Source organism: Rousettus aegyptiacus, unplaced genomic scaffold (assembly GCF_014176215.1).
Source record: "Rousettus aegyptiacus isolate mRouAeg1 unplaced genomic scaffold, mRouAeg1.p scaffold_m13_p_1, whole genome shotgun sequence".
In the NCBI taxonomy this organism is placed as follows: Eukaryota; Metazoa; Chordata; class Mammalia; order Chiroptera; family Pteropodidae; genus Rousettus; species Rousettus aegyptiacus.
The window spans coordinates 75,929,922-75,945,375 of record NW_023416284.1 but is presented as its reverse complement, the minus strand read 5'-3'; the positions used below and the strand labels follow the sequence as shown (position 1 = coordinate 75,945,375).

The 15,454-nt window shown below is 35.2% G+C and overlaps 2 pseudogenes; one reads left to right on the top strand and one right to left on the bottom strand.

Moving 5' to 3' along the window:
- Window positions 1-2,526: 2,526 nt before the first annotated feature.
- Window positions 2,527-2,645, bottom strand: LOC118604207 (annotated as a pseudogene).
- An 8,806-nt stretch (window positions 2,646-11,451) lies between these two features.
- LOC118604757 lies at window positions 11,452-11,570 on the top strand (annotated as a pseudogene).
- Window positions 11,571-15,454: the final 3,884 nt, after the last annotated feature.

Genomic DNA, 15,454 nt, shown 5'->3' with positions numbered 1-15,454 from the left:
AATGAATACTTCTAAATAATCCAGGAGTCAAAGAAAAGAAAAAAATGGAAACTATAAAATATGTTAAATGAGTGATAACAAAATTACAACACAAAAAACATGGAAATCCAGTTAAAGCAGTTATTGGAGGGGAAATAATACCCCGAAGTACATATATTGGAAAAGAAAAAAGTTTGAAAAACAGTGATTTAAGTTTCCATCTCAAGAAAATATAAAAATAACAGCAAACTAAACACAGCAAAGTAGAGGAAAAAAATTCAAAACATACTGAAAAGTAAGAATGAAATAGAAAAGAAACAATTGAGAAAATCAACAAAGCCAAAATTTGTTTCTTTGTAAAAAAAAAAAAAAAAAGATAGTAACAATAAAACCCTATTAAAAATGATCAAGTAAAAGAGAGAGAAAGTGCAAGTTATAAATCTCAGTAATGAATAAGAGATATTAGTACAGATCCTAGAGACACCCCAAAAATAAGAAAATGCTATGTATGATTTTATTACAATAATTTGTTAATTTGAATGAAATATATAAAAATCCTCAAAAAATAAAGCTTCTAAAGCACAAAGAGAAAATCTGCATGATATTGAAAAGGATAATACACTACGCCAATTTGGATTTATTCACCACATTAACATCAGAGAAAAATCAATGGTTATCATGATCGGTATAGGAGAAACATTTCACAAAAACTCTTAATAAACTGTAAATAAAAAGGAACTTCCTTGGTTTAATAAAATTTAGAAAAAATTTATAGCAGACATTATTTTGAATGTTGAAATATTAAACACTTTCTCCCTGAGATAAGAAGTAAAGTAACAATCTCTTTGTAAGCATGTGTAAAGTGTGTTGAATAGTGGCTGGAACAAAATAAACACTCAATAAATATTAGACATTTAGCAATTTTTGAAATTATTTGCTTAATTTCTTTCAACTAACTGTCTAATTTTTTATTACTACCTTTACTTATTTATGACTTTTCTTTTTATCTATCTGATTTGTGTTTAACTAGCTTTTAGTTTTGCTTGGATCTTATTTTAAAACTTCATTACATTTTTATCTTTTCTACTTTACTTTCTCTCTTTAATTTTTAAATTTATTTTCAATTTTTGTTATAGTAAAGCTCTTATTGTTAATTATTTACAAGTACCATTTTAACTATCTCCCAATAGTTTTTCTCTCCATATTTTTGCCGACGTTTTGGTTAGTTACATTTTAATTTTGATAATCTGATCCTTTTAGTAGTCATTCTTAAATTTTACCTATATACTTAGTTTTATTTCCTAACAAAGTAAAAGAAAAGTTATGGTTAGGATGTGTAGGAAAATAGAATCCTTATACACTGTTGGTGGGAATGTAATTGGAATAACCATTATGGAAAATATATGGAGCATCCTCAAAAACTAAAAATAGAACTACCATATGATCCAGCAATCCTTCTTCTGGATATTTACCTAAAGGAAATGAAATCTACACCTGAAAGAGATATCTACGCTCTCATGTTCATTGCAACATTATTTACAATAGCTAAGATATGGAAACAACCCAAGTGTCCGCTGACAGATGAATGGATAAAAAAATTGTGGTATACATATACCATGGAATATTATTCAGCCTTAAAAAAGGAGATCCTGCTATTTGTAACAATGTGAATGAACCTGGAGGACAATATGCTAAGTGAAATAAACCAGGCACAGAAAGACAAAAACTACATGATCTCACTTATATGTGGAATCTGAAAAAGTTGAATACATAGAAGCAGAGAGTAGAATGGTGGTTACCAGGGACCAGGTAGTAGAGAGAATGGGGGACTGTTGTTCAAAGAAAGCAGAATAGCAGTTACATAGGATGAATAAGTCTAGAGATCTAATATATAGCATGATGATTATAGTTAATAATACTGAATAATACTGAATACTGGAAAATTAATGAGAGAGTAGATTTCAGGTGCTCTCCTCACACACACAAAAGGATAATTTTGTTAATTAGCTTGACTGTAGTAATTACTTCACTGTGTATCTGTGTATCAAGTTATCCTGCTGTACACCTTAAATGCATACTATTTTCACTAATAAACAGTCTTATATGCAAAAAATCCCCAAACAGAACAAGATAAAACAAGTCATTAATCAGTATCTTTATCTGCCTCCTTATACAAGACAGGGTCTGAGTATGCTGTTACTTCTTTTTAATGGCCTTACATTTCATGATAGAGATGTATAGAATTTTAAGTTTAGTGCAATTTAAACACGAAAGAAAAAAATTAGTGCTGTAAATATGAATTATATTTCTATTCAATATTTCGTTAGATTTCCAATGATTTTAGATCACTCTCTTTGTTGCTTTTTGAACTTATTACTTCCTTTAGTGTTCATTCTTTTTTGCTCAGAAGTACATATTTTATTATTGTTTTGATGAGCGAGTCATTGTATCTACTTATTTTTTTAGGTGAGGCAACCCTTGGCTGATCTTACACATTGCAAGGACCTTGTCAGCTTACAACCCCTTATTTTTTTTTTTTCTTTTTTATGCCTATAGCACCTGGTCTTCCTAGGTTGTCTCCCATCCAAGTACTAACCAGGCCCAACCTTGCTTAGCTTCCGAGATCAGACGGGATAGGGCTTGTTCAGGGTAGCATGGCCGTAGATCGTATCTTTTATATATGAAAATCTCCATATTTTTCACTTACTCTTAAATCATAGTTTTATGCAGTCAGGAAATCTAGGGTCACATTTTTTTTTGTTTTGTTTCGTTTGTTTCTTTAATACATTAAAGGTTTTCTACTGATTTTAGCCATATGTTTCTGCTAATGAGAAGATAGATGGCAATCTCTGTCTCTCTCTCTCTCTTTCATAGATACCATCTCTTTTCTGTCCAGTTGCTTTACTACAATTATTCTGGTTATGAATTTATATTTACTCATTTTTCTTGATATATGCTAGAATACTTTTTCAAACTGAAGATTCATGTTTTTCTTTACTTCAGTAAAATTTTCAGCCATTTTCTCTTGGATTATTGTCTCCCATTCTTTCTCTTTTCTTTTTTTTTTTGTGCACTCTTAGTAAGTAAAACTGATTCTATCCTTCATGCCCTGACATATTTTTCTGTGATATTTTCTCACTTCTACACTTCAATTCATCATCTTCTCTTTAGCTTTATTCATTCTAATACATACCATAATCATTAAGTTTTATTTCTAATACTTTATATTTCTTCCTTGAGGTTTACAACTAAGTGGTTCTTATTTTATAAACTTATATTTTTTATTTTGTTTTTACTTTAAAAAACTAATTTTCTTATCTCATTGAAAATTTTAAACATCCTTTTTAATTTTAGAATAAAATGCTTAATGTTCAATTCATCATAAATACAACATAAATGGAAGATTTTCTTAATTAAAATCAGTTTTTATTTTATTATGAGTCAGTAATATTTTCAAAAGGTGACATGCTTGAATCATGAGTTATATTTTGTACCAGTCTTATAGTAGATAAAGGAATAAAGGCATGTTATAAAAAGGCTATTATTCAAGATTATCCAAATTTCTTTTGATTTTTTCTTTACATAATAGGTTATAAATTTATCAAAGTTTTTTCTCTTAAATATTTCAAGTTAATTTTTCATTAATTGAAATCAAAACATACTTATTTTAAAGTCCTTTTCAGAATGACTATTTATTCTTATTCCTTTAAGTATAAATTCTCCAACTTGTTGCTTTGATTGACTCCCTTTAATAGTTCTTAACTTATTTGTGTACTTTCTAAATTTTAAGAATCATTATCTCTTTGGATTTTCTCTTTCTTTTGGACAGTTCTCTGGCTGCTTAAGCCTCTAGCCCCCTAGATAACATGCCTGAATCAGTGGCTATACTTTAGGTCCTCATCCTATGTATGTGGTAAAACTTAGTGCCCAGCATTCTTACATGGTTCAAATCCAGTTTCAGACTTTTCATTTCACTCTCAGACATTTTGGATTTGGGGGTCTGTCCAGTGTATTGTAAAATATTTAGCAATGTTGCTAGACTCTGCCCACTAAATGCCAGTAGTACCTACCTTCAGTTGTGACAACAAAAATGTCTACAGACATTGCCAAATGTCCCTTAGGGGAAGGGGGACCAATTTCCCTGTGGAGGAAATCAGATCAGGAGCCTGTGCTCTATTCTCAGGGACAATGTAGGTTTAATTATCACAATAATTAAAAGGGTAAAGTGATATTCAAAGTGTTTGGCCCACAGGGATCTATAGCGATAGCTAATTGATCATGGGATTCCAAAGAATGACATTAATGGGCAGCACACTAAAGCACTCCACGATGTATATTGGTAGAAAAATTCTAGGTCTAATGGGCAAAAATGTAACTCTAGTTGCCATAGTGGATATTCATAACTTCTTATTCATCTTTCAAACCTAGGCTGGTTTATAGATTTTGAACCTCTCAATCGTAAGAGAGGCCAAGTTCATTTGAGAAAAGATTCTGCAATGATGCCATGAATGTATACTGTGAATCTTCTTCCATGACCATTTATCATGACAACTGTGCACTTGGGAAAGGAAAGTACCCAAAATAATGATCTGAGATGATCATGTACTAGCTCTGAATTGATACTAATCTTTGGAAATCTAAAATATGACCCTGATCCACTAGTCAGAGTGGGGTTTATGAGATCAGCTGACAGAGTTTTGTCTAACAGTGAAAAAGAATCAGAAGACTATTCTGTAGTTATTTCCTCAGTCATAGAATATATAATGGGAATAGATATGCTTACCAACTGGCAAAATTCCCACACTGATTTCTCAACCCTTATAGTGAAATCTACTGTTGTAGAAAAGGCCACGTGGAAGCCTTTGGGATTGGCCCAACACCACCTAGCCAAGATAGTAAATGAAAAGCAGTCTAACATACCTAGGGGAATTACAAGATTAGTGCCAGTTCAGGTAGGTCTGATCTACATTCATTCATGAGAAGTGACTGATGAGTTAATCTACAGGATAGAAACTTAAAAAATTAAAATATTTGCGCAAGAAGTTCTGGGAGAAGTGGTAGTTAGGTGAAATTTTGGAATGGGCAGAGTATGTAGATATTTGTGTCCCATATGAATGTCCAGACAGTACCCATTTCAGAAACTCTCAAAAATCTGGTAGTCAAGATAAGTCACTCTGTGGATCTCAGCCTCTTTTTCCCATCACCCTGCATTACTACACAATGGGGCATGAAGGCCTACCCTTAGAACTTAGTGGATTCACTAGGATACCTCTGAGTACTGCTCTCTTGCCCAGCAGTTCTGGTAAAGAAAAACTGTGGCAACCCAATAAACAGAATGACTAAGCACTCATATCCCGCAAAACTGAAGGTTTAATTACACCCTCATAGAAAACCCTGTCAGACCAAGTTGAATGTAAGGGAACATGGAATGGGTAGTAAAAGAAGGTAGATATATTTATCAGCTTGGCCTCCTGACCAGTATGAAAGTAGAAATATGTTTCATATTAACTGTTTCTCCCCCTCCCCACTGTCTTACACCTTATATAATGAATAGTGACAGTAATGTATGTTTTAAGTTTCCAGTGGAAGTATGACTAAATTTATCCTGAGAGGATACAGCAATTACTAGGACCATGTGTGTCTCTTGTGTGGGTAACTAAGAGAATAGCATGCTAGACAGAGAGCCAGTGATTTCAAAGGGCCAGTGTCAAGTACGCACTTAACACTTTTAAGAATAGCAAGGTGGTCAATGTGGTGGAAATATGTGACTGATGCAGAGATTCATAGGAAATGAGATCAGAGATATAGGGAACCTGGAAGAAACTTAGACTTCACTCAGAGAATGATGGGGAGCCATTTTGAATAGAACACTAACATGGTCTGACTTAATCTTTAAAGGATCACTCTGGCTCAGTGCTGAGAGTAATCTGTACTCAACTAGGGCAGAGACTAAGAGGCCAGACAGAAGGCTGTTGTAGTAATCCAGAAAAGTTTGATGGTGATGTAGGCCAGGATGGTGGCAATGAAGGTGATGGTGAGAAGTTGTTAAATTTAGGATATATTTTGAAATTAGATCCAACAAGCATATTGAAGGATTAGATGTGAAGGAATTCAGGAGGCACACACACAGGGAGATAGAAGAAGAGAGGAAGAGAGAGAGAAACAGAGAATAATGATTTCAAGGTTTTAGATTGAACAACTGGGATATTGGAGTTGCTATTTCCTGCCATGTGGAATCTAGCAGAAGGAGCAGCTTTGCGAGTGAATAAGGAGTGCGGTTATAGACATATTAAATTTGAGCTGCACATTATGTATCTCAGTGGGGATCTCAGGTAGACAGTTGAATGAATTTATGTCTGCGATTCATGTTAGAGATTTGGGATAAAGACTTACAGTTCAGGAAGATCTCTAGTGCTCCGTAATAACATCTATGTATTCTATATTATTTTAAGTAAACTAAACTCCTTAAGGCCAGCCAATACATCTGACTCAACTCTATTTATAGGACCTAGACCAATGCTCAACAAATGTTTACTGAACAAAATGAATGTGTGTGTGACTCTCATTTGCCCTCCTTTCCCCTTCTCCTTTGCATATCTATACCTGATTTCCTCTCTAATTCTTATCTTGAGAGAAGGTGACCTGCTGGCCCATCTAGTTACTCCTATGATCCAGTAAGCCCAGTAGGTTCTCCAGATATATTTGTTACATTAAATTAGTTATCCCATACTCTATTTAGCTCAATTTGCGTCTGTGTTTAGGACGTGCTTTTTAGATAAATAGACACTATTATAATTTTGATATGGGCTTCCCTGCAAACGGCATCTTCCTCCATCTCTGGGTACTATTTAAATGTCAGGCAAAATTAAATATAGTAGAAAAAAAGGGAGGCATTTACTCCATTGCCAAATACAATTGACTTTAGCATGCTCAAATATTATTGATAGTATTAATATTCCCTCATTTTAGAATGTCTTATAATTTCCAAAGACCTTTTGTATACCTTTTCACCTATAATTTTTAAAACCAGTCTGTGACAAAGGGCCAGTGAGGATGTGACTTGCCAAATACCACACAATTATGAAATAGTAGGGCTTAGACTCAAATATTTTTTGTTACTCTCATTTCAAGACTCCTCTCTCCACACAATCTTGTCTTCTTTGTCTCTATATTTTTCATGCACTATATTGAGTTTTAAAACTCTACTTTCTACTGAAGACTATTGTAAGATATATCCTGACTCTGTATCATGATAACTTTTAGAGCAATTAAGAAAACATACATGGTGAAATTTGAAGATGATTCCTTACAACTATTAGAATGGCTATTGTAAAAGAAGAAAAAAAACAAAAGATAACAAATATTGGTGAGGATGTGGAAAAATCGAAACCCTTGTGCACTGTTGATGCAGTCAGTATGGAAAAGAGTATAGTGGTTCCTCACAAAATTAAAAATAGAATTATGATCTGATCCAGCAATCTCAATTCTGAGTATTCATTGAAAATATTTGCAATCAGGATCTTGAGGAGATATGTACACTCCCATGTTCATTGCAGTGTTATTCACAATATCCAAGTACTAGAAATAACATAAACATCCATTAATGGATAAATAGATAAAGAAAATGTGACAATACACTCATACACACAAATACAATTCAGCCAATCAAGGAAAGGAAATCTTTTTACATGCTACAACACAGATGGACCTGGAGGACATTATACTAAGTGAAATAAGCCTGTCATGGAAGAACAAATACTATATGATTCCACTTATGTGAAGTATCTAAAAGAACCAAACTCATAGAAACAGAGTGTAGAACAGTGATTGCCAAGGGCTGGTGGGAGAAGAAAATGTAGGGGCTGCTGTTCGATAGGTATAAAGTGTCACTTATGTAATATTAATAAGTTCTGGAGATCTGTACAACATTGTACCTATACTTAATAATACTGTATTGTACGGTTAACATTTATTAAGAGGGTAGCTCTCAAGTTGAATGTTCTTACCATGATTAAAAAATTTAGAGGTTGCCCAGAATAGAGAATGTAGGACTCCACTTTTCTGATAAAATGCTGGAAGGATCACTGATTTGCAAAGCAGGTTATAAGCATTTGGCATTAGCAGTGTGGTCACCTTGGCATAGACCTTTGATAAAAGAAAGAGATCACATTGTAGGGCCTTAATGGGTGATTTTTGTTTTCACATTTTCGGTTGCAATTTTTTAGTCAAGGCTTGGAATAAGACATATAAACTTCTGTTTACTGAGTTACAAATGTTCCAAAATGTAAAGCTGATGTCATTGTTTGCTGCTTTTTCTACCAGGCATTCTCATTTTTCTTTCTTTCTCAGAAAACTCACCCACCCAGCCTGCCCACCAAGAGCTACTTGGCCTTTCTTCCATCAATATTTCCCCCGTGGATTTAGAAAAGAACCCTGGAAAAGAGGTGGGGTCGACACCATGGCTTCTGCTCTTATCTCGAACGTTTATCTTTTCAGATTCACCATTTAGAGTATTTTCTGTCTCTCTTAAATTTGCTGTAGAGCCAGACAGATATCAAAGGAGGCTGTTTGGATTGCCTACAAGATGCAGACGACACAGCATCCACATAGGACATGGAGTATTGAGTGTTGAAACATCCAGGCCTTTCTGTCTCTCTCTGAGGGGGTTTTCATGAGTGTGTTTACTCCCTACAGTGACGAAGATACAAAGATGTCTATATATAAAGCATAACCAACCTTCCACACATCGTGCTTCCACGATCTGTTTGCACAAAACTGCTGGAAGAGGACCAATATACCCTGGCACTGTAGTCTCACGCCATTATAGCACATTGCAGAAACTTTCCCAGGAGAAGCTCTGAGTTGTCCGCTGTTGCAGAGCTGCAGCTTTATTCCATTCAGCTGAAGTGGATTTGTCCACAATCGAGGCATCCTTTTCTTCATGATCCTCATCAGGCTGGACTGCTCTGGTGATGTGATACCTGGATCATTCTGGGAGTCAGATCATTCTGGGAGTCATTCTGTAGTTGCATGCCCACCCAAACTTCATCTCCCTTCTCCTCCCCAGTTTCCTTGTGGGTGTGTCCAATTCTGGCAGCTAGATTGCAAGCCTGAATTATGCCATCTTCCTGGTCATCCATGTCATCCTTCTGCTTGACGATTGTCTTGCTGGCTCCTTTTACCAGTTTGTTTACGTCAGGATCATTTTGTTGACCCTGCTGAGCTAAAATAACCAGCATAATTAGGAAATTCCTGCATTTTTACAAAAAGCTTTCATTCAATCATGGCTTCTCTTGGAGGCTTGGTTGTTGAGGTCAGAATTTTAATAGTGTCCATTACAAGGTGTCTTCAGTAGAGATAATAATGCTATAGGTGTTTGAATGCTGTTACAGTCTTAACTAAAATCTAAAACAATACAACTCTACTATTGTATTTATTCTCTGCATCAATATTTCATGGAGATCCAAGTGGTGTGTTTTATTTTTATTTAACATTTTTACAGAATATAAAAATTTTACACATCTAAATTTTAAATTATCTTAATACTTTCTTTAACTTATGGATCTGCCTACCTCTTACTTTGGTTAATATAATCATTCTTTAGAAATGATAAAAATGGAAGGGGTATTGTAAATTGTAGGGACACATGAGGACTAGGTCTCACATTTGCCACAAAGAGCAGATGTTTATGATCTATAGTAGTGGGCCAAACACTAATTAGATATTTAGGTCCCGTCTTGGTCTCTTTCTCTAGAATTGGATAAAATAATAATCCTGTACATTTCTTGTTCCCTACTACATATTTTTAATTTTCTCTGACTGCCATCTCCTGGTTTCTTTAGGAACCCATACCTTTGTCCTGGGGAAATTTGAAAAACATAAGCTTCTAATTTTACCAGATTGGAGAATTCATAAGTAAAAGAGACTGTGAAAAACATGGCCTCCTTGTACAATGGGAGATAATATATATTTTTAAGAATCTAATGTGACTAGAAGCATTTTTTAATTGGTTCCTTTCAAATTTTTTTTAACAAAGTGTACACATTTATATATTTATTCCAACACACGTGTAAAGTATGGGAGAGGCCAGGATCTTGTGAAATGGCCAAAGCTTCCTTGTTCTTTCATGCACACTACTCTGTGAGAGGAATGAACCCTTAGGAGAGTATTATTACCATTTTCACTCTCAGAAAATAAATAAACATATTCAGAACAAAACAAATGTAAATAATCATAATAACAGAAACAGAAAACATTGTAGAGCCAGCATTGTAACTTCTTCAAAATTTAAAGTAAGAACTGTAGAAAATTTAGGGGGGTGGTGGGGGATGGTGGAGAACTGTAGACAATTGAATTCCAGTGGGAAACATCATAGATTTCTGTCTTGAATTCCTATACCAAAGGGAATTTATCTATATGCTGGTATTTTATCCATTCCTTGGAAACTTACAGTTATTGTTCTTATATACTATCCTAATTAATTATTAATTTTTGACCCATCTGACAAAAATTGTAAGATCGTACTATAGAGATGATAAAATCCCATTCTCTTCTATTTAAAATTCATCAAAGATTAAGATTACCTAGATTAGTCCACATTATAAAACAAGACTATTAAAGATACTCTCTGAAACACTCTCACTGCCACCAACACTCACATGGTCATGTATTTAAGAACACATGTATACACAGGCATACATGTGTGCATGCACAAACATGCACTATTTCAGGGGTTGAAAGTAGGATAATTTCAGTTCTTTTCCAATATATCATGTGCTCTATGTACTAGCTTATGTACCATAAACTCATGTACTAGAGCTTATCTGTTAGTGGTTTAGTTGAAGGAGTTGAAAAAAGGAGTGGCATTTTAGGAGTCTGCCCTGAAGATGATTAAGATGGACTGCTTAAGGGGCACAGTGGAATAATATCTTTTGTTGTACATAGCAAACAGATAGCAGTAGACCCTCACCCTCACTCCCCTCCCTCGGTTCCTGGCTCATTTAGTCTGCTTGGACTACTTCCTGAGGTTGCTCACACTGAATAGAATCTTATCTGGGCTTCCCCCCTTTTAATTACTAGTGCTCCAAATGCTCCATAGGGTTATATAGTAGGTATACTGAAGGCATATTATCATTTATTATTCTCAATTATTCTAAGAATTATATACTATTATAATTTCCATTCTACTGTTGAAGGGATTGACATTAAAGAGGTTACCCTGGCCTAAGTCTCTGGGCTAGTGAATAGTTTGTTTTAGGGTCTATTGGACCCTGCTTCTAACTCCTATGTAGACTATCTCCAGAGTTCTGAAATCTAGCCTGGACTAAAGGTGTTATCTGTCTCTATCCTAAATTTAAATTAAGGTGGAAAGAGAGAAAAACTTACATACATATTAAGTTCCTCTACTAGCCTAACCTCCAGAATAATCAGAGTATCTTCCCTTACAAAAAACTCTTATTCAAGAATTTTTCCATCTGTGGCCATGCCACTCTGAACATGCCCAATCCTATCTGATCTTGGGAACTAAGCAGGGCCGGGCCTGGTTAGTACCTGAATGGGAGACCTCCAAGGAAGACTGAGTGCTATAGGTGAAAAAAAAAAAAGTTTTCTGAGCCACTATAGTCTGAGGTTTAATAGGATTATAAGTAACAGCAATAAAACAGAAATCTATGGTTTAGCACCCGCTAGTATCCCAATGTAAATACACATTAATTTTAGACTAGAATAAAAAATAAAAAGCATTTATTTTAGTAAAAAGAGCTGTAGCCTCAGAGATACAAATTCAGGTATACACTTAAATTGTGTCTCATGGAGACAAAGGAGAGGTCACTTTTTATAGCAAAAGTTTCCCCCGAGAATCATGATTAGGTCTGTTTTATGTAAACGAGGTATCTAAATTGTGCAGTTCTGATTGGACAGGGTAGGTCTCAGTCCATTGGTTGAAAGATAAAACTAGGGCTTTCCTAGAGCGGCTGATTCAGCTGGTGTAAACAGGCAGGGCACAGTGTAGGAAGCCAGGAATTCAGTCAGAGGTTCCTCCTGGTATAGAGTACATGAGATGCTTCTGTCAGCAAATGGCAGCTAGACTTATTATTTACAAAATTTGGGCTCCCAGTTGACCTTAAGGAATCTGTATCGTGGATGAATCCCTTCTTGAGGTTCACAACAACTGAATCTTTCTTCTTGGGGTCCACATCAGACTTCTTACAGAGTTTTCCTTGGGAGGGGCTTCCATGTTTTTTCACCTCTCAAAATGGCTTTCTTCTCCCACCTCTTCATGTTAGTCTCTGGTCTTCAGCTTTCCCCATGGCCACCCACAAAGCTTGCATTCTATCTCACTTTCCTCATTAGTGATAACGTTGCTGTGATCCTCACTGCGTTTCTCTTTGGCTCACTGAACTGGATTATACCCTCATACTTTTGTTCCTAGGACACTGAGCTATATTGAGTTCTCAGTTTCTTCTTGTTCTTTCATTAATTCAGGACTCTATTCCCCATTTCTTTATGATCCCCTAGTCCTCTAGTCACCAAGTTCATTCTCCTTAAGGGCGATCTAGAAGATAATCTGGGTATCATGTCTCACACTAGTTAGAGCCCCACGCCAACTTCAGTTACTTTGCCTATCTATCTCCATTAGGGACCAGGCTGGGTGGTACGAAATGGCCTCTTTTCCAGGAGAGCCCTATTTCTGGACTTCAGCCCTCAGTCTCAGTATATTTTTCCTAAGGCCACTTGGGCCTCCAGACGGGCCCAGACATGCCTGAATTCTTGGGTTCATATGAGTTAGGCCATTGTTCAGGGACCTTTGTCACCTAGCTTTTTTTGTGTGTGTGTGCCTTTTCTCATATATTTTCACTTCAATAATCCTCTGTCAGATATTCTTAACACTCTAAAACCCTGTTTTTAACACTCTAAATGCCCCCACCTTTACTTATCCAACTCCCAACCAATAAGGTATCCCCATTTTTCTGTCTTTTATGACTAGTGTTTCTATACTATTTTCTTTTCCTAGTATGCAATTCCCTATCATTAGGTTAAATGAGATCATAATCATCCCTATAATGAGGTACACCAGGCTGCTGCTCCTAGAAGTACTACTGCTTCTCATCCAGATGGCATTGTTGAGGTATTTGCGCCTTTGCTGGTGAGCAAGGCAATCTTTTGGTAGCAGAAGAAGAAAATATTGAGCTACTATTTTCATTTATGTTTCACCTAAAGGGAAGTAAACAGTAAACTACATAGTCTCTACTCTGTGTCTTGACACTGTTGCCTTTGGTTTGAATGACGAAAGTACCTTATCACACATGTTCCATGAGGGATCCTGAAGGAAAGAGGTACTGAAAGCTTGACTGTCAGTTGGTCACTTTTTGTCGGCATAGTAACTCATGTTGTCCATCTTTTGGAAGGGGAGAGAAGTAAGGGGATGATTGAAGAGTAGGTTTTTATCAGTAGAAAATAATTTCTTAAAAAATATAATCAGAGTTATTACCAAACTTCACAGAAAATGCTCACTTTAAAGGGAATTGAGAGCAAAGATACTTCCTTTTTCTATGGCTCAATCAAATTTTGGACTAAAGGTAATGGAAGAAATAAGAACTAATGGGGATGATGGTGCCTCTAAGTTATTTCCTCTTCTCAGTTAGTACCACTCTTTTATCAGCAGGCAAGGCTTTCAGGAAAGAGGTCATACACCAATTATCATTAGCTGTAACACAATTTGCAGACTTTTCTGAAGTCACACTTTTCCTGGACACAACTGAGATATTGCAAAAATGAACCAAATAGTTACTTCCCATCTGCCCTAAAAAGACCCTTGTGCAGCATCTTATTCTTCATTAGCTCTTATAGAACAGTCAAATTATAGTTAAATGGACTTCTAAGTAATTGGCTTTAATTTTTCTTGTTTCTGATTGTTCTCAGGGAGAGACATTAATTATAGGATATATGATCTATTTTGATAGCTTTGTTGGATTGGCTGAAATACAATAATCTTATAATATTGTGCATGTATTAAGTTTTAAAAATGTAATCTTGCCTTCAAGATACCTCTACATTTTTGTTAATGGAGAAATATCTTTTAATGATAATCAATCAATAATCAATTATCATATTTTTAAATTTGTTATGCAGAAAGAACTTTGTTGTTAATATTAAGAACCTTGAAGCTAAGGGCTTTACATAATTTTCTTTCTTTACAACATTATATGTGCACGTGATTGACGCTCAATAAGTTTCTTAGATAAATGAATGATTCAATCTATAAATGAAAGATTGAATTTAAAATGAGTATCAAAGACATGGTTTTTGTCCCTAGGAATCTTAAAATGTAGGTGAGGAGACAATATACCACCCAGTAGAAACATTAATATGGAATAGTAAATGTCAAACAGGTGATACAGAGAAGTTCTAATGAACTCCAGCAGTGAAAAGTCCTCCTGGCGAAAGTTGAATTTAAACCGCATATTGAAAAATTAGTAGGGTTTCAATAACTGGAGAAGTTGTTATTTTATTTCTAGCATGGTAGCGATAGCAGTAAGGACCTAGAAATAGAGTTAAATTCTTATGTTCTGCGCATGGTAAAGAGGTTAGTTTAGCAGAGGAAGCAGGCCTAGAATGTCAAAGGGAGGGGTTTAGACTTTATCCTGTAGACAGTGTTGAACTATATACAGTTACAGAATTTATTCAGTTGTCAAATACAGACTCCAGGGGAGATGCTAGAGACACAAGTTAAGAATAGACATAGACACAAATAAGAGCCACAAAAGCGATAGGTGCTATGATGAATGTGTAAATTAGAGTATGGCAGTTGATTCTGCCTATGTTGGCTTAGCATAACTTTTTATGATATCATTCATGTATTAAGTTTTAAAAACATAATAGTTTTGATAGGTCTTTATTCCTATCACTAACCTGCTAGGAATACCCTAACATCTTCTCCAGTTATTGAAATCCTACTCATTTTTCAATATACAGTTTATTTAACTTCTACCAAGCCTTTTCACTGCTGGAGTTCATTGGAACTTATCTGTACCACTCTTTTGACAGGGCTGCTTGGCCCAAGCACTGTCTTTCATGTCAGACATTTTCTATTGTGCTCAGATAGAGAAAGAAAACAATGGCTGCATAAAGAAGCATCCTAGATGCTCAGCCCCAAGAGCCGTCTCCAGACAACTCATCTCATTGTCCAATGTTTTCTCATGAGAGCTGAAATCCTGCTCAACAAAATGGCCATCAGACAGCCTCCAGTAGCACAAATTACTATTTTCCAAGGGCTCCAAATCTGTCATGAGTCATGTAGAAAATTTCTAAATTATTTTTAAGTTCTTTAAAAATCACAGGGCAAAGTCATCATATTCCTTAATGTTTAACACATAGGACATTAACATTGTCTTTCCTTTGATTAAAACAAACAATAGAAAATAACTAAGATTTCTTTATATTTTAGTGACTGTGAAAATGAAAATTAAGGGTACAT